Genomic DNA, 26767 nt, shown 5'->3' on the forward strand with positions numbered 1-26767 from the left:
GAGGGGGGCGAGCGGACGCGGGATGGGGGAACCCCCTTTCCCCCTCCCCCCCCGGCGCTCTCGCGGGGGAAGGGGGACGGAGGGGTCGCTGTTGTGGGCATCGACCCCCCCAAGAAAGGGCTCCCTCCCACACACACGTCTAAACCTGTGATGATGGGGGCTGGAGCCCCCCGGGGTGTCAGAGCGCGACAGTCCTTTGTCGCCGGCGAGGTGGATGTGCCGCTGTGCCCTCATCCCCCCCGGGTGGTGGTGGTGGGGGGAAATGCTCCGCGTCCTGCCGAGCAGCCCCCCCCGAGTGCCTCCGTGAGCAGCCCGAAGTCGGGGGGCCCCCGCACGCAGCTGGCAGAAGCACAGGTACGGCCCCAGGACCACCTGCGGCCACGCAGCCCCTCCGCTCCCCTGGGTGCAGGCTGCGGGGTCTCGCCCGCCCTGTCCCACAGCTGCCGGGATCAATGCCAGATGTTCCCGAGCGTTTCTCGCTCTCTCCCCCTCACCCTCCCGCCCCGTAGCTTTCCTCGCCAAGCAGAGAGGAACCGCAGTGCTTTCTCATTGTATGCCGCTATTTCGAAACGCTGTTCTCTCAGAAGTGTAAGACCTTTTCGTCTAAGAAGGAGAAAAAACCTCTGGACGATTCAACATAAATCAGATTTAACTTGGATGTCTTATCCAAGTGTTGGTGGGGTGTGTGTGTGGGGGAGAGAGCACCACACTCCTTTTTTTTTTTTTTATACTGGCTTTGTCATAAAAATGAGCTGTGCAGCCCTCATTTCAGTCAAAACTACAGCACTAAGGGATGGAAGTGAAAATTAGTTCGTGTAACGTTAAGGGAGGTAATCCGTGACCTGTAAAACCTGCACCCAGTACTTCTGAAGCCTTACCCTGCTTCCTGCAGCGATGCACCTGGGATTGAGGGGTCTACAGTCTAAAGTGCGTTCAAGATTATTTCACCTGAAACTGCTGTGTGTACCCTGAGAGAATTATATAGCGTTTTATTCATTCACTGTCAGAAGCAGCATTCACATAAAAAAAAAAAATACAATGATAATCCAGTAGGAGGTGGAAGAGAAGGGTGCCTTTTCCAGTGGAAACCATGCGGTTAGGAGATGCTCAGTCTCCCTGCTGCCTGCAATCCGAGCAGCAGCCGTGCCATTAGGGGCTACACCCTTTCCAGGAAGTGCTTCCCCGTGGATGTGAAGCTGCCGTGTGGTCTGCTCCGGTGCATAATGGACCACAGCGGAGGGAGGGTGCGGAGGGAGGGTGCGCGAGCGTGGTGGGGTTGTGCTTTCTCCTGCTGTGTGTGTGCAGATGCCCCGGTGGAAACGCGGTTTGGGGTTTTTCCTTCAGATCAGCATGTGAAACGATTGACTCCTCAGCTACTGTGCCACCTTCTCACCTTCCTCTCTTGAAACGTAGTGGTTTTGACAGTAGCTAATATGTGTGCAGCAGAACAGCAGTATTTCATTTTTTTTTTTTCCCTTTTTGTTAAACCGAAGGTCCCTGAAAACTGTTTTAGCTGCTCTGAATCTCCCCCCTCCTATCGTCCCCTCTCTTGAGAAAGTAGGGATGACACCTATGTAGACCGAACAAAATCAGGTGCAATCAGCTCAACACGAGCAGCATGGCTCAGTGGTTTGAGGGTAGTGTGGATTTTTGCTGGCGTTCTAGGATCGAGGTATTCTGTGAAAGGGCTCTAGGTGGAAATGTTTTCCTGCGCAGCGGCAGCAAGAGGTGAAGGAATACAAAGTACTAGAGAAGCTTGTCAGTTTAGACAGACATCCGCAAGTGCTGCGATTAGTACTGTGTTGGCATGTCACTGTGAAATAATGCTGTGGATTTTGGTGTCCTGCAGTTAAGGAAAAAGACCAAAGTAACTTGCCGTTCGTAGTCTGAAGCCATATCGTTTTCTTCAGCGCAGAAAGGTAAGAGGGTCTGGAGGCTGGAAGATTAGTGCCTCTATGCTGAGTTTAAAAACGCCCCTGCGTCTTAGAGGGTTTTTTAAGTCTTATGTAAGACCTTGTGAATAATATAAACACAGGGTGGGTGTGGTTATCAGTGAGGGTATTGATGAGGACTCGAGGAGGATTCCTGTGGCTTTAATAATTCATGCTGGTATGATTGTTGCCTTTGTTTCTGCATTTTTAAATTTGGTGGTTTTCTGTTGGTGGCATTTATTATTATTATTATTTTTAATGCCTTTTGACTGTGTAAAGCTCAGGGAATGAAGTGAGGAAAAAAGGTCCAGGAGTTCTGAAGGCTGGGTGTACAGTTGTCTGCTGGTTCATTGGCTCGTCCTTTGTGCGAAGGTAGATTTCCTTCTAGCTGTTGCTGATAATTAAAAATACAGCTGAGGGACAATTAAGTGGATCAGTTTCAGTGAATTTGTACAAAACTAAGCATGTGTATTACTGCATGCTCCTTTTGCATGCAGTTTGTTCAGCTACAGGTTCTTTAACATATTCTGTTAAATACAATCTTAATTCTGCGTACTTTCTTTTCACATTCTCTACAGATATCCAGGACATTTAAGACAATCCTGTTTCTTACTAGTCAGTGATTGACATTCCTATGTCATTATAAAGCTGATTTGTCTAAGCTGCATCTAATTATGAACCTTTACAAACTACTGCTTATTTCTAATTAGTACAATGAATAGCTTGGCTGTTTATTTTCCAAAATATTTTTAGTTCATGTATCTTCAGCCAGTTTTATGGAACTTTTTTTCCCTAATTTGAAAGCATAAGGAGAAGCTTTTTCCTCTTTTCTGGCAAGAGTGACTTCTTTGTTATTTTAGAAAAATAGTAAAATAAATGAGATAACTCCATAAAGAATGAAATTGAAGTATTTGAAATTTATAAGCATTGCTGCTCAAGACCTATGTTCATGCGGCATACCAATCGATGATTTCTGTGCTGAGATATCAATATTATTCCCATGGGATGTGCTGAGTAGAGCTCATGTTTGGGTTGCTTGCCATCTCATAAACCTTTTGATTTCTGGGGACAATTCCATTTCTTAATGATGAAAACCTGTAGAGGGAAGAAACATGGAAGATAAACTGTCATCAGTATTGTATAATGACATTTCACTGACCCATTTTCTGTTGATAAAATGCAAATCTTGGTGTTTTTTTTTTTTCTTTTCCTTTTTTTTTTTTTTTCCCTCTTCTTTTCAGCAGCTATCCTGTGAAGAAGTAGTTCATAAGATTATTTGCAATCGTACTGATCAGAGATTGTTATTTGATTAAAATCTGATCTCACATTCCCTTTGAAACTGGAAGTAGATGTCTGTATCAGTAGTAGGCTGTAGGCAAGTCTTGTTATATGTTAGTACACTGTGTTTTCAGCCTGGTGATTATGGTGAAACTCATAGCAGGTCAGCATGAGTGCTTAGTGAATATCTCTTCTGTGAGATGGAATTAGTGAGCAGTTAAACTCATCTCCCAAAGATATGCTAATTACATACAAACAGAAGTAAAGGTGCATTGAAATGAATATTCTTGCTTGAGTGTAATATTTGAAACTGCTTTTTACTGCTGATTCTGCTGATTCACACTTTGGCTAATTTTTGTGCCTTCATAACAGACCAGAAAGCCCCTTTTGGATTTAGGTTTCAGGAAAAAGACAAGTATCACCACACTTAACTGGTTTTAAAAAAGACGTTTAGATGTAGAGCTTAGGGATATGGTTTAGTGGGGACTGTTAGCGTTAGGTCAGAGGTTGGACTCGATGATCTTGAGGTCTCTTCCAACCTAGAAATTCTGTGAAATCTGTAAATGACATTGTCAGTGTAGGATTATTTTAATATTTATTTTTTTTCAGAAAAATAGTCTGAAGGAAATGGGCACATGTGTTTTCACCTGATGAGCAAATTAAATTTTCCAATAACGACAACAATTTAGATAATTGTTTTCATAGTTACACAAATAAGACAACAGAACTCATTAGTTTTCAATGTCAAAATTAAAGTTACAGTGAAAGGAAAAAAAAAAAAAGAAAATACATAAATACATGCAAAATTTTATCATCATTAGTAATAAAACTATAATTTATTTTGATAGACTGAATAGAATTAAGTTCAGCATAAAGATTTGTCTGTATAAAATCTTACTTTATTATGGAGTTTGATTAACTGCAAAATGTCTGTCCTTTAGTTAGAATGGATAAGAATAATCATCCCACAGTCCTGTTGCCTTTTGTTTAGCTAGGATTTATACAACAGTGATTTGTGATTAATACTTCATTGCTAGTAGTAAATGTATGTTCTATTTTATATGTAAAAATTATCATATATCTTCTTAAAAACATTATTCAACTGAAGATAGTTACAGTTTCTTTTAAACTGTAACAAAATCACATGTATCCCACAAAACCTGTATCTGAACATACTGTATCTGAATTCTGATATGGAATAATATACATTTTACAATTGAAATTCTACTTTTTAAAATTGCATTTGTTGTGATGATTGAGAGCCACCAGTGATCATCAGCTCAGGTTACAGGGGCTAAATAGGAAGACAAAAAAATACCAATTTCAAATATTTCTGTCTTCAGTGCTGAAGACTTGTTCTAGCCATAGGGGTAAGCCGACACTTACGTAAGGCAAAGGCCATAGCTGAGTTCTGAGTTCAGAAGCATAGCTAAGTCACCAGGCCTTGGCTGCAAGGAAAACAGGATTTCAATGGAGTTCCTTCTCTATGTCTTCTTTTCCCTGGTAATTCTGTGGTGAGTCTGGTAAGGGGAATCACACCACTAGAGAAATTGAAGAAGTTGACATTACCATGGGCAGATTGTCATCCTATGTCCTCTTTCCAACTTCTAATTAGTCTTTTCTCCTATCATGTCCTTTACTTTAACTTGTACATGAGAAAATGGCGTTAATTTTTCAGCAAGTGATGATTATCCCTGCTTGCTGTGCTTCATAAGCTGCATTAGGACTTGTGATTTGGTGTAGTCCTTTGGATCAGCAGATACTGGCCATGAGTTGGAGCTTCTGCTGGAGATCTTTTGAGGAAAACCTCAGTTTGGCTTTTCCAGAATTTCGTTTCCTGCAAAGCAAAAAGGTTTACGTCCTCAGTGGGAAGCTTACAGGTTCCCATCATGGTGCAGATGGGTCTCTGGTGGCTGGCCTGGCCCCAGCACTCTGCGAGCGTTGTGCTGGTGCCACATTGCAGCACAGCTGCTCCTCTTAGCAGCAGTGGGATGGTAAGGAGATTTATGTCACTCATCCAGTGATGGAAAGGCACAGAGGAGTTTCCTAGAGATTAAGTTCTGCAATGTCCAGCAAAAACTACACAGTCAGGTTGTACAAATCTATGTGTGGCTATAAAATAAACAGCAACGTTTCATCTTACTGTGAATGCCATTTGCATGGGGTTGTGCTTTGTTGAACTTTGAGCTCAACCTGCTTTGGGTCCTGATGCAAGCTCCCCAGCAGTTTGAATATGGACATGGTTAAGGGGTTGTGTTAGTGGCTCCTCCTGAATACAGTAAAAAAAGAGAAGTTATTTAGCTGCATCAATTAGTGAAGCTCTGTTACAGCCCATGGGACCACATGCATTTATTACAGTAGCAGGTGAGAAAGTTTTAAATGCTGTTAGTGGGCTATGTGTTTAAAACACTTTCTTCAGGAAGGCTGCTTACTTTTTGTCGATATTTGCTGTTATAGCTGTCTGATGGGAAATACCAGCAAATGTCTTTTAATTCCAGTAACTCTAGTTTCAGTTTATTAGAACAGTAGTTCTCTCTGTTGATAGACCCAGGGAAATATGAATGTCTGCAAACCCATAATTATGTCAGGAACTAATTTATAGCCTGATTTTTTTATTATTATTTTTTATTTTTTCAGTGAAATCATATGGTAGAGCTTACAAAGAGAAATTATATGGGTACAGTTCAGATCTTTGAAAGAGATAAGAACATTGAGAATTTTTAAATTATTTTGAAAAGGATTTTCTCAAGGATTATCAAAGCATTTAATTCCTACTACAGATTGAGTGAACACATGTATCTTACAGATGGGAAAATACTTATATTTATTACTAATACCTGTAACCACTTTCTTGTCATTCTTTATGGTAGAGTAAGCTCTCAGTGCCATCAGGCAGGAGGTTGTCAGAAGGATTTGCAGTTGCTTGTTGGGCACTGATTACCCAGCTTGACTGACTGGGTTATGAAGACCACAGCTAACATTGGGAGAGAGGTAGGAAGAGAAACAAGCTTCTTGGGAAGAAGAAATTCTGCTTAGGTCCTGAAGAAAAGGAGAGATTTCAAGATGGTGAGACTTCACCACTCAGCCATCTGCAGGTCTTACCTGGGACATAGTACAGCTGACAGTCCCATTAAACAGGAGTGGGACTCACTGCTTATGACAATATCCCACATTTCTAAAAGGGAGAAGAATAAGGGAGGCTGAAGCAGGAATGGTGGTGTTAGTGTGTCTGGGAATGAGAGAGCCAGCCAGGCCTGTGACATCCCGGCACCTCCATGGATGGCCATTACCAAAAAAAATGAACCACACTTAATTTTAAAAATTGTGATGCACATTTCTAGTCATGATGGTAACTGTCCTGACAGGACAGATTATGCTCCTATTCCTGCCAAAGGTGTTCAGAAAAGTAAACAACCATCTTTAAGGGCCATGTTTGATTACAAGACTTGCTTTAGAGTTTTCTCTCATGTTACTGGTGCTGCATGCAGCAGCTATGCAGACTAGGGTATTTACATAGAAGAAAAGATGGAATTTTAATTTTATTGAATAGAAGTGATAGCATTCACCAGTAGTAACTTGAATAGTTACTTTTTGTTTTGAAATACTTTTTTTTTTAATTTGAAAAATTTTGATTATTTTTGATTTGAAAAAATTAACATTAATAAAGTATGTAGGGAGGAACTGGTGAGAAATGAATTGTGCTTAGGTCAGAAGATGAGGTTGCCTGGAAGAATTATCAGACTTCTACATTCAGTAGTGGCTTTAGAGTCCTTTTAATTGCTATCTTATTTTTGGAATGCTGAGTGTGACCAAGGGAATGAGAAAATACCTGTCTCATGGCAGATTTTGACTGCTTCTCCACTCAAACTGGCATACTTTACATGGCAAAAGAGGCACACAGGCTACAGACACGAAGACAGAAAAGTGCAGTTTAGTTAGCTGAAGCCTTTAAATAGTGAGTAGACCCATTTAATTTGGCAAAATAGTTCTTCCACATCCCCAGTGTTCAGAGACACTAGTGCAAAGAACAATCAATTCCAGTTGGAATTGACTGTGTTTGCTAGACTAGGTTATAAAGCATTTAAGGAGATGTTGAAAAGTTTAAAATACAGGAAGTCTTTGTTTCAGTTGCTTCCATAGAGGGTGAAGCAGGGATGGTTACAGTAGAGTTGCTACAAGGTACATATATATCAAGGTACATAGAAGTGGAGTAATTGGAGAGAGAAGGCTGCAGCAAATCATGAGGGTGTAACAACTTGTTTCCAAGAATTCTGAAGGAAATGCATAGCCAAGCACCTGAGCGACTTCTGAATCTGTCATTTATTTTTCAATACTATGTGTGACATGGAGGATAGGCAACCATTAGGAAGAAAAAAGATGTCAGGAATTAATAGTAGGTTGAAACCCAAAGCGGTAATTGAGAAAAAATAAATTGTCAGCAACATCTAGAAGAACATGTTGTGAAGACGTAACATACCTGTGATCACTTCAAGAGAAAACAAATGGTTCTACACATGGAAACAGTCCTGTACAACCTCCTTCTGACTCCCAGTGTGGCTTAAACTGAGTGTACAACTGCAGTCTTACTATCAAAAACTTCTCTTACTGATAATGCTTTCCATCAAACTGTTCATATGCTTTTATGAATACCTTGGTGAAAACACTTCCTCTGTAGAAGTAAAAAGGGTGAAAGCTACACGCGTGTATGGGATTTTGGAAAAATTAGTGCTTGTGAAGAAACAGACACAATTCCTACTTTGATTTTGAAGTAATTAAGTACTAGACAACGTTATATATACATTAGGGACTGCAAAACAAGTAATCAAATATCTCCTGTCAAGCAATTAAAGGTAACATGAAAAGACAAGCTAAAGTGGTTTAGGAAGATAAAAAAAATGTACCTAGATCTTTTTTAGTAATTATTTTGGACCTTCTGTTATGTGAACAATTTTTACATAAAATTAATTTGATAAAACTTTGGAATGGAAAAGGTAGAGAAAAAGTGAGGGTGTTTAATATTACATATCTTAGTTTCAATGGATTATTTTTTGCTATTAAACAAACAAAAAGTCATCTGATGGGAAAAGAAATTTGAATTACAAAATATTTTAAAATTAATAATACATTAACCAAACATTACTGAAGTAGGAGTTTCAGAACTGTGTCTGTCTTCTAAAACTTAAGAAGTAGTATATCCAAAAGCACCATTTTTTAACTGTAGTAGACAAGCAAAACAAGAAAAAAATAAGAATATATCCTCTGAATACCATTAGAGCTGTTATGCATTACATCATACTACACAATTGCTTGCTTATGCAGTTGCTTTAGCTGCCCCTCTGGGGGCTTTAGCTGTTCTTCTGAAGCAATTTACATTGCTCATTGGGAAGGATTTCAGGCTATAAGGACCATGAATTTGATTGTTGCTGCATTGGTTACTGCACCACTACTCAGCTTGATTTACATAGTATTTTGATCGTTGAATGCTACTCTTTGTAGTCTTGCTTAAAAACAGTTGAGATGTTACTTTGCAGTGTGAGTAGACAATAGTGTCTGAATACTTAAATTGGCATCCAGTTATAATAATGTAGTATGCTCTATCAACACATAATCCTGATATTAGAATAATCTAGTTTACAATTTTTACTTCTGCTTAATTTTTGAAGTAAAAACAGGTTTGCTTGATTTTACTGTAAAGCAGCTTGCAAGAAAATTTTAGGACTTCCTTTTTCATTTGAAAGGTGAGTCAGGTGAGTGCAGCAGTTGAAGGCAGATTATGCTCAGATTTGACAAGTACCAGCCACCAAACAGTTCACTACTTGTTCAGTTTAGTGGACCTGTACCAAATATTTGATGCATATGAAAATAAAGTTTTTTGCTTGTTTGTTTGTTTGTTTGTTTGTTTTTCATTGTTGCCTCTTAGGAAGTGAAACTGGAAAGTGTTGCTGTAGGTTGCAGTTGAAAGACACTCTTGTTTAGCTAGAAAGGAGACATTCCATAAAGGAGATTCATAAAGGAGATTCAAACTTCTCCATCATTGTAGGGGTTCTCTAACAGAATGAGAAATCTATGTCATCGTCCACTGGATTTTAAATTTAAATGTTTAATCTTGATTACAGATTTATTTTATTCACAAGCTAAATAGATATTAACAATATATGGAAGGCAACACAGTAAGTGCCTGGAATATGTCAGGAGCTTATATGGATTTGTCTTCTTCAGCAGCTACCAAAGAAACTCTGTTCTTCTGTCACTTTTTTAATGCATTGAATGCAGTATGATTGTATCTCAGATTTGATATTGATTGTGAATACTGATGAGAAGTAGGCAATACCTTTGGACCCATGGACAAATTACCATTATATTGTTATGCATAGGTTGTGCAAACTAAAAAAAATATACTGTATGTTCAGTCTTTCTAAAGCAAACAGAAGACTGCAGAAAGTAATCCTTCAATATATATGTTAGTATGGTCTTTTCTGGAGATTCTGTTGGAACAATTAGTTACATTTTAAACTCACCAGAGAGATTTAGAATACCAAGGCTCTCCAAAATTTACATTAAGGAGATCTATGCATGATTTTGTGTTCTTTTGAAACTCCTGCTCAAGTATTCTGTGTTTATACTTGGAGAAATGAACTGTTACTCATGTCAAAATTTATTTTGATGAAAATTTTCAAGGACTTGTGTAAAAATCTGCCAGCATTTTTGCACAAATTTGAAATCTGACATGCAAAATATTATTTCAGTGATTTGTAGTTGTTACATAGATACTCTAAAAGGAAATAAACAAAAATGTGATAGTAGATGAAGATCAGAAAATACTTGATAAATAAAAAGAAGCAACATATCTGCTTCATTCAGTGAGTTTGGAAAATAATTTTTATCCAAGTAAACCAATACGTAAGAATATTTTTGGTTGGGTTTTGTAACTGGAGACTTGTGGTATTTCATTTAGAATACCAACAGCACCATTTTCTGCAACTGTCAGGAAAACAATTTAGGCCTGTGTATGAACTGTTTAGCTTCTTCTTTCTCCTGTAGTTCCATTCAAGTTCAAAATTTATCTTTATATCCCACCTAGGTAACAACAGCGGTATTACTGACTGCTATTTCTTCTGTGCTATTCTTTAAAGCACTGAAAATATTAACTCTTCTAACACTTTGTAGTTAAGAGTAGGTTCTTTTGGATCTGCTACCTGTAGCGTTTTCCTTTGAAATACAAACGCTGAGCTCTCTTTAAAGTGGTAAGTGCCTGAACTCTGATATAAGTAATTATTCCCCTTACAGCTTGTTACATAAATGTTTTGCCTCAGAAAGTAAGACAAGAGTGAAGCTCAGTTATTGATGATACTCATTCTATTTGCAGCATGTATTAGTGCAAACTTTTATATTTATGGTGGCAATCACTAGATGGCACTGCTCTATGGTCTTTGTAAGTTGCTATGTTTTACTTTTCTTCAAATATTCATTCTGTTTCGTGTTATATGACCTAGCAAACTGTTAATGGCTTTATGGTTTGATTTTTCCAGGAATTGTGGCAAGTGGCAGGAGAACTTGACTAATGTGATTTTCAAGGCAGGCTAAATCCCCAAGAACCACAGGTTTATGTTCAGAAAGGGGTAAAGCATGCTGTTTGGCAGTCTGTTCCAGGACTGGTAAACAAGAGGCATCAAACAAAAAAGCTGCAATAAGAATACTCCACAAATCCTGTGTTGCTGATTACGTAAGTGTATCTTCTTGGCAGGAATGTCACCAGGTAATCCTAACTTCTCCAGCTGGTAGTTCTGTTTTTTCTGATCTCAGTTGTCAATGCATCTTTCAGCCAAGTGTATGAGGAACAATAAAGTGCAATAACACCATTCTGACACCGAAGTGGTGTCAGGATGTATGGTTAAATACTGCACATTAAAATGACTCTTGTGGGAAGACTGCCCTAACAACTCCTTCCCTAGTTCAGGCTGTGTGCAGCCAAAAAAACAAACAAACAAACAAAAAACAACAAAGCAGAAACTGCTCTTGTACACATGTGGCATCTTTTCAAAATGTGAGGTACCAAGTCCATCACTAAGGTTAGGTATACAATGGTAGTGAACTTCTGTAGGACATGGGTAAAGCTTGGAGTCTTGACAGTCCTTATGTGTTGGTCTGCTTTGGTCCCAAGCTGATATTGTTTTGCTGATATCGCACCCTGGCACAGCAGGCTCCAGGTTTGCCTGGCTTCTGCTTTGTTTGAAGAATAGTGTAAAAGAGTAAGCTTGTCTAATGGCTGCATATAAATGGAAATGCCTTTGATCCCCAGCAAAGCTGTCTCTGGAGCCTCTTCATTTCTTCTGGCTGGAAGCACTGTCAGGCATTCTTCAACCAGAAGCTGACTGTGAATCTCCTAACGTCAAGCTCGCTGTGCTGCGATTCTCTCAAGGGTAGGTGGTTGTACTGTCAGCAACAGCAGCCAGTAGGCATTTGCCGTTGTTGAATTTTGAATGATTAAGGAGCTAGGCACTAGTTCCTGAGTTTGTCATCTGAAAGTGCTTTTAAAGATGTCTGGCTAAATTCTATATGGCTCAGATTCTACTTCTTGGAATTAAAGTGGTGGTTGAAACTGTGCATATTATTTTGGATTTATTGCAGAAAAAGGATTTACCAATCTGGTTTATGGTGAAAATTAAATTTCACTCCCATCCATTCCTGCTGTGTAGTATAAAGGTTGGGAAGTTTTAAATGAAATCCTTTATTCCAGCAAGGCAATTATAAGTGCTTATTGTAGTACTGGATTTAGTGGCTGTTCTTTGAGTTCTCTAAGGCTTTTTGTTATCAGTTTATTTTTCTTTCTTGCCCTTAAGATGCAATCACAAAAATACAACACTATTTAGCCTAATGCTCTCAGAAAATCTTTTTTGAAAGATGAAACTATAAATGCATTGGGGAAAAAAATTGAAGTTCTTGCATGCATTAGTTTTCAATGTGATATTTGTGTTTTATAATGAAACTGGAATTAAGTGGTTGTTCTTAAATTGCTTTTGAGCATGAAACAATATATTTCATTATGTATTTATCTAATTTGGTTATTATTGTGAAATTATCATCTGAAACAATCTCCAAATATGATTTTGGTGGTAATAATTTGCCCAACAGACAGGTGAAAATGATTTTTGCAGAAGATATTCATGAAAAATTGTGGAAGTTCTTGAGGGATTGCTAAATAAATCACAAAATCTAGTCCATTTCATAATCCATTATTTTTGATGTGAGGTTCTGGAGGCCTGAGCATGGTGTTGGCATGGTAATGACCTGTTCAAAAGGACGTCAGTTTACGTATGCTTTTAATGACCAGTTTCAGGTTAAAGTAGAGTGCAAGATGAGGCAGCAGTGGTGCTAGCTTCAGACTGAAAGGATTTAGGTTGAAGAATTATTTGCCCTGGATATTGAGACTATTGCTCACATCTTCATGCAGCAACCAAATGGTTGACACAGACGCATCAGGACGGGAATACTTCTTTTATCACCTAGTGTTTTTGCTAACAGTAAACTCATGACTGATTTTTGAGTGGAGCTGTTTTGTTTAAAGCATTACACTTGTAGACTGTGCATATATTATAGTGAGGAAGCCAGTTGTTCACCAGCTTGTGAGACAGCAGCCTTGTTACAAGTGTGTCTCACCAGTGCTTGTAATCCAAAGCTCATTCTGTATTCATTTCTCGATATAGTTCACCAAATTGGTGAAAATCTTGAGAGAGACTGAATGAACTGTGACCAAATTATCCAAGAAACTGTCATATAGACTGCACTGTAACAACAAAAAGTCTTAAAATGAGTCATTTTCTTTTAGTGCTGGGAAAGTGATTTTACTAACACAGGAAAACATTGTTATGCCTAAGGCTGTTCTGTCTCTACTTGACTCAAGAGTCAAACTCAGACTCCTTCCCTGAGTTCCCTTATTGCCTTGCTATCAGCTGTAGTTGTAAAAGAACAGGCACACATTTTATACTGTGCTGTGGCAGGAGAATGAGTTTGCTTTCAGTTCCTTGTAGAACAGTTCTTCAAGCTGAGAAGCTGTTTTTAGTAAATAAAACACTAGATTGTTTTAAAAAATAAAAACAAAAATGTGAAAGCTCAAAACAGTTGTTTTACAAATTGCCACTTCATTTGCTGTTTGATGAAGTTGTGATTTGATTATTTTGACAAAAACATATATTAGTGTTTTATTTAAAAGTTCTTAGAGGGTTGTGGGAATTCTCAGTTATTTCCTAATTAGTACGTCAGAACGACTGAAAGCTAGTCACTTTTTTCATAATCGATACTTGAATCTAAAAGCGAAAAATAAAAAGTCGCAGTTCAGAATATACACATGGGTATGAAACACTTTACAGTGAAATTAGGGTTACAGTTACAGTGGTAATTTAGGGCCATTCTTTATATGACAGTAGAATATATACATATATGTAGAGATTACCAATTTCAGTCATGAATATCATATATATAGAACACCTCTTTTATATGTAAATAAAAATATTTTTCAGTATTCTATGAACAGTGCTTATGGCAAAATCTCTTTTCAAATGCATTGTGCAAATCTTCAAAGCTGCTATGGCTGCTACTGCATTATAGAATATGTATTCACATGCAGTAGAAATTCCTGCAGCTTTGTTAACTAAGATAAACAAATATTTTTAATAATGAACCATATAAAATGGAAAATAGCTTGATACAACACTGGAAGAACACTTGTGGGTATCATAGAGTCATCTGATAACTTCTCCAATACCCTAAATTTAGTAAATATTGCACAATAAACTGGAATTTCAAACTTGATAAATGTGTGTCTAATGTGTGACATAAACTGCTCCATTAAATGAAGGTGTGCTTTATATATATCAAAGGCCTAACTGAATTCTCTCAAATGACTAGGCTGAATTGTAATAATAAGCATAATGTTACTGTGTTACACTATTTTTTTGTTCTTGTATAATGTACTCAACTCCCTGAGTACTTCTGAGTGTACTGTACTCAGCTCATCTCCACAGATGAATCTCAGACATGTGGTAAAAGTCTTGGTGGTGAACTTCATAAGAGGATTTATTTGCAGTACCCATTTCTGGAAAGGCCTGTGCCAGAGTATGCGCAATCTTTTGTTGACTTTTCAGAGTATTTTTGTGGAGGAAACCATACAATTCCATGACAGACCCTTTGAAAGATCGTGGTTTCAAAGATGCCAAATGTTGTAGAGTTAGGATCCAAAATACTCTTTCTAAGCGTATTTTAGGAAAAGGAGACCCTCTCAAAGGAGCAGGCAGATTTCCACAAATATTTAGTCTGTGGGTCTTTTTTCTCTGAAATAACGTGTACAAACCAACCATAGAATAGTAGGTATGTAAAGTCAGCACCTACAGATTAACTCACAATGAAAACAATTAAATAGGGCTTGAAGAAGAGCGTTTCTTGTTTCTGAAATGAAAGTTAGACCACTTAATCTTAAGTAATAGAGAATAATCCAGACCTTCTTTAGGCACTATTCTCTTGAATATGGTACAGCAGAAGTTAGAGTTTTCAGGAGACACATCTGTGCATATTCATACAGAACATTCTCTTATTTTTGTTAAGAAATTCAGCATTTCTTGGAGAAGTTTCATTTTAATTTTAGGAGCATGAAGATTTTTTTTGGTCTTGCTTCTGTCATAACAGATTCCTTACAGCTTCTGTTACCATAAAAGAAAAATGGAAACACAACGTTTTATTGAAGAATAGGTATAGCAATGGATTTCTTTTACTTTTTTGCTTTTCAGCAGTTACCCTCACAAGGACATCAGGTTGAAAAAAAAATTGCAAGTTTCCTGAACAGGCACAATAAAAACAATTCCACAAACCACTCCTAGCTGAGAGTGGTTTACCTCAGCTCTATCGATTCTGATGGAAATAAGAAATCTCTAATAATTGCTGAAGGAAGTTCCTGGAAGGTATATCAGAATGCTGAATATGTACCTAAACAGAGGTATAAATAAACAGTACTGCATTTTATAAGCAAGTGTTGAATTCACCTTTATTATTTTTTTCTTTTTTACTCCATTTGACTCAGGTTTACACCACTGTACTAAGAGCATTCTGGCTTTGATTAAAAATGAGAACTGATTAATGTTATCACCAGAAAAGCACTTAACATCAGAAAATGTTTAATCATGGAGTAATGGGGTTTTGCTTGCTTTTCAGCTCTTCCCCAAACTTTAAGTCATAGGTCATGGATTAACTTTTGTTCTTTGTCTTTTGTTTACATTTAAGCCCCATTCCATGATACTTTTAGGCTTCAGAATACTCCTTATCATTATAATGTTTCCCAAACTGTGTTATGATTGCAAGCTTTTCTTGAGCTTATCACTTTTTTGTTGTTTACAAGAGGAATATAGCTCTTCATACAAGAAGAAATATTAATACAAAATACAGTTTTGTAACTGAATATTTTTGCTAGTAAGCACAGTAAAAGTGTCTGTCCAGCAACTTGTTTTCAAAGGATTTTTTTTTTAACCAAGGTGTTGTTTGAAATTCTTCCATTTTTATTTTACAACACAATTTCTGAACAGCAGGATAAAATCTTGCTGTTACCACAAAAAGTAGATTCTAAAAGAATCCATTCTCCATTCCATAGATGTCTGCAAGGAAAACTGGTTTGAAAACTGTCATGACAGTTGAACTATATTCTTTCTTTGGTACGATCTCTGATTCAATATGAAGCATGCCAGCTGGTGAAAATGACTGATTTGTTGTTATTTCTGCCCAGGGAAGCAAAATGTGTTACAGGTAAAAAATAAGTAAATAAACAAAGTAGGACTGGATTCTCATTTGATGGGAAATGATTCATCTTTGTTTAGATCCATTTCTCTTAGTGATGCTGATGTGATCTCTGTGAGCCAAAAAAAAAAAAAGACTTACAAGTATAAAACTTCATGTAATATTATGAGCACTTAATCATTTTTTTTTTGTTCTGTCAAGATGGCTTAACAGCTAATAAAGAAAACCAAGTAGGATATAAGAACACTGTGTTGTATGGCTAGAAGTAGATTTCAAATCATTTTTCACTGTTAATTCTAAGGAATCTTCAGAATAATTGTGCAGAAACATGTTTCCTTAAAACATTATATACCAATTACTTTATTTTTTGTTTGAACAAAATTTCTCAGGGGAATAAAAATCAGGGGAAGAAAATGTATTTGCCCCAAATACATTTTGGGCTGTAGTCAGCTGATAGTTTTGACTCTGTGTCTCACATAGCCATAGCATTTTGCAATCTCATTTAACAAAACATCTTTTTGCTTCAGAAGGGTATTTTCCAACCATATTTATATCATTTGCCTTCTGAAGTATGAAAAAAAACACCACACTAAACAGATACAAATATGCTCAAGAGATTTTTAGAAGGGATTGTCATCAGGACTTAAGGTTTGTCATGAAATTATTCAAAGTTTATGTCATGCCAGAATTGTAATGGTCCATATGATGGACCATTTTTTGTGCTGGAAATGCTAGGAAGAAAGGGTGAAGAAGAAGGAGAAGGAGGGGAGTGGCAAGCAGGGGGTGATAGTTGTAGTTTCAGAAGGACATCCAGGTGAAGGATAATCGTTTATCTCTGTCTTTTCCATTAAGGCACCATCTCTGGGAAACCAGTGGATTACTTAAATGTTTTAAGAGATGCTCAGTAATGGTGCTGTCATTGTATTCTGGGTAGTGAGGGAGAAGTGTGTCTGCTAGGTAAGTGCAGTTGAAATCAATGAATGTGTGAAAAGCCAAGGAAATGTGGAAATATTTAGACGAATTAGTCTACTCAGGTTGCAAAGCAAAGATTATTGGTGATACTGTCTGCCGACCATTTTGCTCCTAAGATTTTTCTCTGCTCAGAACATACTAATTGCATGATGAAACAGCCTGCTGTCACATTGATGTATGTTTGGAGGTAAATTTCTTTTTTTTTTTTTTCCATATGGTATTGCCTGGATAATGTTTTAAGTAGGTTACGCCCAACAGTCTTTCTGTTCCTGTTATCTTCCTTGCCACTTGTTCATCTGCAGTCAGTCCTCCCATTAGCTTTACTGTTCTCTCTGCTTCTGATTTTTACTGCAGAGTTAGGTAAAGTACCAGCCACGAAGACTATTGGCACTTGGTGTGCAAAGGTTTCTAAGTCGCAAATCAGGAGTCTGAGTTACATGAGAGGCAGATAAACACCTGGTTTATAGATATTTAGATCTTAAGGACTGACATAAAACATCCCAAGAGGGGACTAGGTAAACCCCATTCTCAGAGCAGAGACCTATTGCTGCCAGGACTTTGAGTGTTCAATGTTGAAGCTAAGAATAGTGTTTTATTTTGACATAGCATTACTGTATTAGATACACTAGAGAGATGTTTGACCAGTAATTTGCTTCTTATTGAAGAAAGGGGCAAAAATGTTTGCCCGTTTTTAAGATGAAGCTTTTTAAGTGATGTTCTTCGTGTAACTTTGATTCTTGAAACTGCCAACTTGCCACTCTACACTGTATATGCCTCCCTGTCCTTGTTCTTTCATTTGTGTATTGTGCAATTGCAGAAATCAAATATGCTTTTGCAGAGACTGGAAAAGAAACTAATATTAAGATTCTACCAAATATCTTAGAAGAAGTTTTTCGTGAGAGATTTAATATCAGTCCCAGAACATTTCAAAGACTTCACCTGGCTAAATTTTATACATTCACATATGTAGCAAGCATCATCTTCCCTAGGGATACCATGCTACTTCCTGCAGTAAAAAACAAACAAACAAAACAAAAACAAACAATCAAACAAAAACCAAAAACAAACAAACAAACAAAAAAAAACAACAAACAGGTATTCTTCAAAATAGAACAAAATTAGAGGAGAAAGTTGAGAAGTAAGATATAAATTCACCCTGATCCATTTCATCCTGGATGAATTGAGCCAGTATGAGGTAAACATTATTCTCATTCAGTTCCTTTGTAAACAGTCCTCAGGGCATGGTTTTCTGTTCAATCCAAGCTGACTGAATTTATCAGAACTAAGGTCTCTTATTTAGTGACAGGTACATTCTCAGTTTTCCAGAAGTCTTTAGTATATAGGTAGGAGCAGCAAGGATCTGATCCAAATGAAAAAGATACGCATTTTTTAACCAATTTGTTTTTAGGTCTTGTCCATTTGAGCATTTTTATGGATAGCATAAAAAAATTGGATTGACTTAAACCAATGTCAAAACTGGGACCAAAGTATCATCTGGGAGCCGTGGAACCACTGCACAAAGATTTAGGATGCAGAACTGAGATTTGCTGATGGTGTCCTGTGTGCCTAGAGCTACACGCTTTTCCTCTGTAAAGCTTTCATGATAGCATTTTCTTTTTTCTACATTAACTCTTTTTACTGCCCAGAATTTAAGCCCTCTGAGGCCGGGAGTGACATCGACCATATTTCTTTACACTATTACCTGGTATAGACAACAACCTTATGGAAACAGCTCAAGCCTTCTGTGGGACTAATGGATATGAAGGTAGTACTATATTTTCAACACAAAAACACCTCTGAGCTGGCTCAGTCTTACATTAAATGTTTGTCCTATGGTAACACCGGTTCTCCACCTTTTGGTGATACCAATTCATTCTGCTAGAGCAGGACATGCCAGGTCCTGTGCATTAGATAAATTGAGTACTATACCTTTATACAGTCACTTCCTAAGGAACATTGCCTTAATCAGTAGATGTTTCTGGAATATAATGAAGAATAAGTCAAATCAATTAATCTAATAAGGATATATTTAGCAATTTTTTAAAAGCTGGCATGAAGCAAATTTTTGTGTCATGATTGCCTTTCCAGGAGCTTTTGCTATAGCTGAGTGGAAAAACAAACAAACAAAAAAAAAACATAGTAACTTTAAGATACTTAAAATATTCCTCACCAGTAGAGCTTTGATAACTGCAGGTCAAAATTACAAAATCTAGAGATCCAGCAATAGTTTGGAATATTTTTAATGTTTTTCTATGGTCTGCCATAGAACTGTCAGCCTTGGAGTCTAATAGATTTAATGGACAATATGGAAGTTAGAAAGAGGGAAAAGAAGTGAATTTCAGTTTAAACTTTTTCTGAAGATTCCAACTAGATGGTTTAGATGGAAATCCCAAAACCATGATGAATGAACATAACCTGAATGTCTTTTCCACATGCCTAAAAAAAAAAAAAAAAAAAAAAAAAAGCACCGCAAAAGCAGAGGGGCCTTAGAAGAAAAAAATAAGGAAAGAATTTTTGATTCTAACAGGTGTGCTTATGTATGGAATTCTTCTTGATAATTAAGAATAAACAGTGTTTGACATCACTACATTGTACATCTGTATACATATAAAATGAGGAAGTAATAAATCAAGGTGATATACTGTGCTGCATTACCCCTGAAATAAAGTGACACATCTTTGTTTCAGAATAATTAAGAGCAGTACTATTGGAAAATAGACAGTCATTCACTTTTGGAATTTAAATCGCTAAGTTAGTTGTGTAATTCATGTTGAGGATATGATGTTGACGACCAGATTCTCAAATGTGATGTCTAGTAATATGGGTGCTGTGGAAGAGCAAGGTACTGTGTTTTGATTTTAACACTTGTAATAAAAATACATTATTGCTTCTTTCTTTACAAAATGGACATCAAAACAAATTCAAATCTTTAAATCATTGTTTGCATAGAGACTCAAGAAGGAAGTTCTCTTGCTTCTTCTTTCTAGACCTGGGCTTCTTTAGACCGAATGGGAATGAATGCTCCCTGAGACAATGTCCGATGCTTTGGTTTTGGATTCAGTTGTACCATCCAATAATGCCGTAAAGCAGTGTGTTCTGAGTTATGACATACTTAGAGTTCTGGTTTTGTTCCTGGTGAAACCAGACTTCTTCAGCTTGTTATTTTCCAGAGGAAATCTAAAAATGAACCAATAGCAGTTGCTCCAAAATATTTTGTACTTGGCTTCCATTTCATTGTTCTGTTTTCATGTGTGCCATTATAATATAGCATAATACAAACAGAATTTGAAAGGGGAAGTCACTTGGAAGCAGAAAACTTTTGACATTGTCAGAATATATTTTGCTTTTCATCTCCAAAATGAACCTCCATCTAAAAACAACCGAGTTTTGTGAAAAGTTACATTCTAAAATGTATCTTGTGATGGAATATAGTTCTAGCACAAATGTTTGCTCTATTTTCTGCATCACATCTATCATTAATTAAAATCATGTTTGATAAAATAGAATCGGTGGGGAGAAGAATTGTTGAAAACCAATATAATAAGAAATGGGGAGAAAGAAAAAAATCACTAAGCAAGAAAAATACATTGTCATGTACCTCATTACAAATGAGACTGCACAAATGAGACTTCAGTGATTAGCTTTCTGAAAGCTCAGTGTTCGTGTACTGTAATTTGTGCTAGGAGAGTCTGGACTTCCTTAGAAATGTGCTGTTGAAATTGTACCAGCTCAGAGTGATGCTTCCTGAGCATTCTTTATTCATACAGTATTTACTTTAGTTCCCTTTTTTTTTTTTTTTTTTGTCAAGTAGTATCTCTATGTGTATGTTCTTCCTTAAATAATGCTAATTTACTTGCTTTGTACTGAATAATTTTAGATTGCCATAATAATACTCCTTTGGTTAGGTGGGAAATAAAATTACTACTTTCAAACAGTTTATTTAGCTAGTTGTGAATTGTTTATGTAAGCAGGTTTGGGATTCAGGTGGTACGAGTAAGAATAGCTTCTGTGATTTTTTTGGAGAGTTGAAGATTCCAACAACTAAAATTTTTTTTTAATGTTTCTATCACTATCAATTCCTTTTCTAGACTCTTTCTCCTGTTTCAAGAGGAGAGCCTGAAACTGCTGATGTTGATGTTTGGTTTAATATGTGCCATTTGCTGCATTTGAGAGGCAGGGTATACTAACAATGCTGAGAAGCCTTAAAAATGGCATATACAGAGTTTACTTAGCACATGGGCAACTGTTCAGAAGAAATTCACAGTGAAAATCAGTGCCCTATCCCTTTTGATAGAGAAGAGTCAGAACTTTGTTATTAACAGTTATTTTTTTAAGGATACTGAATTTACACATTCAGGTAGCTCTTCAGATTCCTGTTCAAAGACAGGAAATTAGGTCTGTGCTGTACATTGTGACTGAATTCTTACAAGTATATCTGTCCATGGGTTACTGAATCTCATGTGAATGATCTGAGCCATTTGAAAGTAAGTCAGGTAAGTCAGTCAGTCATATCTACTCATGACTGCACACACTGATTTTGTGGGATAAGTCTTGAAGTGGAGATGTGTAGGTCTTCTTAATGAAAAGATAATTTACTGTTTTTCGTGTTTCTTCAGCTAAACATGGTTCATGACATATGGGGAAAATACACAGCTCAAACAGCTGATAAAGAACATATTAAAATGGGCATTTCCTCCTTTGTCATATTAAATCCACAACTGTGAACATGATAATAATGGTGAATGGAATATATTATTTCAGCTACTGCAATAAGTTCTGAAATTAATTTAGAAGACCAAGAAGCATTTCTGTTGATGTGGGCATACATTTGAGATGAAATAAGGATTCAACTTATTCTGTTAGTTAAACCAATAGAGTGAAAATGTCAAGCAAATTAAGATACAAGATCTGAAGACATCTAGTTCTCCTTCAAATTAATTTTGCATAAATTTCTTAGAAATCTTACCCAAAATGTCATTGAGTGGGATATACATGAAAGAGTTATTAGAGAAAGTTTTGTATTAGCTTCTATACTGTTTCATTCATGCTTGAATTTTAAATGAGATTAAACTTGGGGTATGTGTGCATACCATGCAGCTCTGATTTCCACTTGGTATGTGGTTTTCTGTAGGGTATCTAATGTGTTTAATCACGTTGTTCTATGATTAAAAGTAGTTTTAATAGGACTGTGAAATTTTATACATACATAATCATATATACATATCACTTTCTGAGTTGTGCTGCTTTAATTTCGTTAGTATTGAAATATTTTGGATGTTCAATTAGGAATGGTTGCCTTAAAAATAGCAAGAACACAAAATTCTGAAGTTGGCTGTATTTCTTCCTGATGTTAGTTTCCTCTGGTAGTACACTATCAACTCCATTCCTTACCCATTATTGAAACTGTCCACTCATTTTCAGGCAGAGCCTTTTCAGAAACATATTGAGGCACTTATTCCTGTACCTGACTCTTCCTACTTGTCTGATAACAACAAAGGGGGTGACATTTTGAAATGTTACACATTCATTGTTTGGAGTGATGTTGTTGCTTATTGCTGCTGGTGTTAGTGAATACAGTTCCAAGAATTTTCCCATCAGATTGTAGTTGCAATAGATGATATTTTTAATCTACCTTTAATTTCATTGCCATTTCTGAATCATAGTTCCTTGATCCAGATTCTGCTGCGTTGCCTATTCTTAAACAGTTATAATCTTGTTTTCTGTAATGCCATTGATTACTATTGTACTGGATTTTAAATTCTACATAAGAAGGTCAGTTCTGAAGGTGGATTACTAGCCCTTACATACAGCCAGTCCAAGCTGACTCTCATCCATAAATCTATGATACAGAACCATTTCTTCTTCAGAGATTAGTGCATCCATCAGTTTGCCTTTGATATCATTCCTTTAATGTGTAAGTACTTGATGCAGAAGACATGGATGGTTGGTCCTGTCATAAATCATAAAACAATTTAAGTTGGAAGAAGCCTTTGGCTGTCCAGTCCTCTTCTTGCCCTGTCTTTATTCCTCTGTTTCCTTAGGAAAGAGTCATAGTCATGTGAAATCTTGTGATGAGGTTCCACTGTTTGCTTCAGTCTCTGCAGCATCCTTAAAATGCTCTCACTGTTCTTTAAGAGCAGTAGGCTACAGAATACGGTAGGGGGTTGATTTTTATATCCTCTCTGTCAGTAATGTCACTCCATCTTATATAGAATAGAATAGTTAATTTGGAAGGAACATTCAAAGAGTCCAACTGCCTGACCACTTCAGGGCTAACCAAATATTAAAGGATATTATTGAGGCATTGTCCAAATGCCTCTTGAACACTGACAGGATAAGGGCACTGACCATCTAGGAAGCCTGTTCCAGTATTTGACCACCCTCATGGTAAAGAAATTTTTTCTCATGTCCAGTCTGAACCTCCCATGGTGCAGCTGTGTGCTGTCCCCTTGCACACTGTCATAGGTCACCACGGAAAAGAGACCAGTTTCTTTCTCTGCTTCCTTTCCTCAGTAAGTTGCGGAGAGCAATGAGGTTGCCTCTCAGCCTCCTTTTCTCCAGATAAGACAACCCAAGTGTCCTCAACCATCCCTCATCAGACATGCCCTACAGCCCTTTCACCAGCGTTGTTGCACTCCCCTGAATGCTTTCAAGTGTTTTAACATCCTTTTTATATTGTGGGGCCCAGAACTGCATACTGTGTTCAAGGTGAGGCCACATGAATCCAAAATGTAGCAGGAGAATCACCTTTTGACCCGTGTCTATTGCTGTACTTAACACACCCCAAAATGCAGTTTGCCATCTTGGTTGCCAGGACATACTGCTGGCTCACATTGAGCCTGCTATAGACCAACATCCATCTCTGTTCCATAGTAAACACTTACTGGAGAAGAGACTTCCTTTTTCTGATAAGAAAATGTTTTTTCTTCTGAAGATAAGAGGCTAGTTCTCCAACTCTATCACACTGGTTATTTCTAGCTATGTCTTTTTTTTTTTTTTTTTTGTCACAATTTTCCATTATTTGATCTGTTAAATAATCTGATCTTTCCTATCTTGACATGGGATATCTGACCATTTTGTAGTTAGATTTGTCTTCATTTGCATCTTCAGTCTGTAGCTCTCCTTCAGTATAATGGTTACTCTCTAATATCTCCTCTTTTGTAAAAATGTTTTCCCTTAGTTGTTGAGGCTCTTTGCTGTAAAGGAGGTGAGCAAGCAGTTAGCTATGTGCTCCTCCCTCCAAGGAAAGAGTAAATCACATGGCTAAAAGTAACCTTTTGGAGGAAAAAATAAATAATTCTTATTTAATGAGATTAGTACAACTTCAAAATAAAACAAAACACCAGTTCCTAATGTTTGTCTATGATACTAATTCTGAACATTGGAATATTTGTGCTCATTAATAAACTTAAAAGAGGACTTGCAACTGGAGTAAAACCCAGATAGTACATATTGTGTGTATAATCATAAAAAATGGATCAACATATCAAAATTGCAATAAGGTTAGTAAGAAGAAAATTGTGTTTTTATTTAAAGATTTATGAATAATTGTGTTTGTTAATGCCACACAAAAGAGGCAACCATGTATCTCACAAAATTAAGTACAGTAGTTGGGAGTCTACTGATGGTTTCACCTATCCAGAAACAGGCCAAAGGAAAGGTGAATATAGAAGGGGAGAAGTGACCCCCCTTCTATAGTTTTGTAGAAGTGACATCCTGAAATAAAAGTGAAGCTTAAAAAATATATATATCTGTTATTTTATGTCATTATAACAGATGTTAGGTTTTGGAGATTTATGATGTTTAACTTATGAAAGCGGTTTCTGCATATTCTGAGTAAGTGCTTCTAAAAAGTCATTCTAAAATTTTGTGCAGGTAGTACCTTCCAGTAGCAATTATCCTTTACATTCATATAATCTTCTCTTTATACTTTTTCAGTCTTTACTAGACTCCAGAAGTAATTTTCTCTCTAATAACTCTTTTTTTCAGTAATGTGATATTTTGGATATTCAGATAAGAACTGTGCAGTGCTTTCATATGTTAGTTGTTTCTTAAACCAGTTTTACATGTCTTACCAGGTCAAGAAACAATGTCAATGTCTTATATGGCTTTTTCTGCTATTACTACTTCCTTTCCACTCTTTCTGTTTCTTAATGACATGGTCTGGAAGGCACAGCAAGAAGTGAAGAAGGTAAAAATTGGCATGGCAGAGCATACCAGTGTCAGCAGTCATTGTCTCTGTATTTGGGTCATTGCTTGGCAAAGCTCAGAGGTGTTAGTTCACTGCTGATTAAAACATCAAGCATCCTGCTTTCCTGAAAGCAATGTGTCCAGTAGGAAAGTTGAGAAATCATTTGTCAATATGTATTGGCATGACTAAAATGATACCTGGTAGTTGTCTTAGAATTGTTGCACTGCACAGTAGAGCAGCTGTCCCTGAGATAATGGGGTGCTTAAAGTTGTCTTATTACATGAGTGCCTAGCAATGAGTAGCCTGCTGGTTAAATACATGCCAAGACTTTCATCAAACACTCAGTCTGGCAGGTCTCTTAATTTCAATGTGTTTTTTCTAATAATAAGAAAAAGAATCATGGATACATACAAGCATATTCATTGGTACTTCTGGAAGAAAGAGTCTAAGATAAAAGGCAATAATTAATAATTAAATTAGTATTCAAAGGGAAATGTTAAGAGCTGTTCATTGGGATATGATCATAGGTAGCTTGTGATTTCCAGAGTGTTTAACCGCAGAGGTTTAGGGAAGCTTAGTTAAAACTATTTGATTTAATGAATAGTTTACTTGAGTGAAACCAAAATTAACAGCTTTTAAATTATCTCAGTATAAATGAAGCCAGTAGTTTACTAGTGCATCAAACTGCACTGGTGTTTCATTTATGAGTGTTTGTGGAAAAGATATTATTTCTGATTTTCTGCTTTTTTTTCTTTTTTTCTTTTTTTCTTTTTTTCTGTAGATCCAAGAAAATAATGAAAATCTGATCTAAACCAAGGAGTATTTTAATTTAATGAAGAATGTTCTGAAATTTTCACTGTAATCTAGCCTTACAGTAGATGAAATCACTTATGCACTGAAACAAACAAATAAAGAAAACCAACACCAATATTAAAAGCAAGTGGTTTAATGAAATAAAACAAATACAGATTTAAAATACAAATACAGAGTTAAGACATGGAAGTTTTGCATGAACTTAGAAGCATTAGGAAAAAAAAAAAAAAAAAAAAAAAATGATCCAGCCTATTATATTCTCTGTAGGAATTCACTTCTAAAATTCATTTCTAAAAGTAATGCCCTAGGTACAGAACAGATTTCAGCACCTCTGTTGTCAGTTACAGTGTTTCATATGACGGAGGAATTCCTGCTTAACAGGATTCAGCCTGTGTAATTCTGTCATTACTTTATTTGAATCCCTTTTTACCAAATAAATTAGCATAACCTTCATTTTATTAGCAGAATGAGTAGTTTGGACAGCTAATGTGTTTAATAAGGGCACACTGATTTATCCAAGTCATTTGTATTATGAAAACAGAGGTTCCAGACTACTCACAGATGACACTTCTAATTTATGAAGGAGTAGTTCTAATTTCAGTGCTGGTATAGACTTCTGCAGTAGAATATACCAAATGGCTTGTCCTCTCCCTTGAAAAACAGTACAGGTGTGAATCATGTTCACGTGTACCACATGCAATGGCTGCTTGCTGTCTTCTTTGCAGTACTAGTTAGCCTCTCCAGCTGACTTTAATTCAGTGATTACCTGATCAAAAACAATAGAGATGTTTTAGGTGTGGAGACC

General features: G+C 36.7%; 1 protein-coding gene across 1 annotated transcript in view; it reads left to right on the forward strand.

Annotated features, from left to right (window-relative positions):
* LINGO2 (leucine rich repeat and Ig domain containing 2) overlaps positions 1–26767 on the forward strand; it is a 558918-nt gene that overhangs the window by 251 nt on the left and 531900 nt on the right. The gene's annotated exons all lie outside the window — the stretch shown is intronic.

This window comes from Aythya fuligula, chromosome Z (genome assembly GCF_009819795.1).
Source record: "Aythya fuligula isolate bAytFul2 chromosome Z, bAytFul2.pri, whole genome shotgun sequence".
Lineage (NCBI taxonomy): Eukaryota > Metazoa > Chordata > Aves > Anseriformes > Anatidae > Aythya > Aythya fuligula.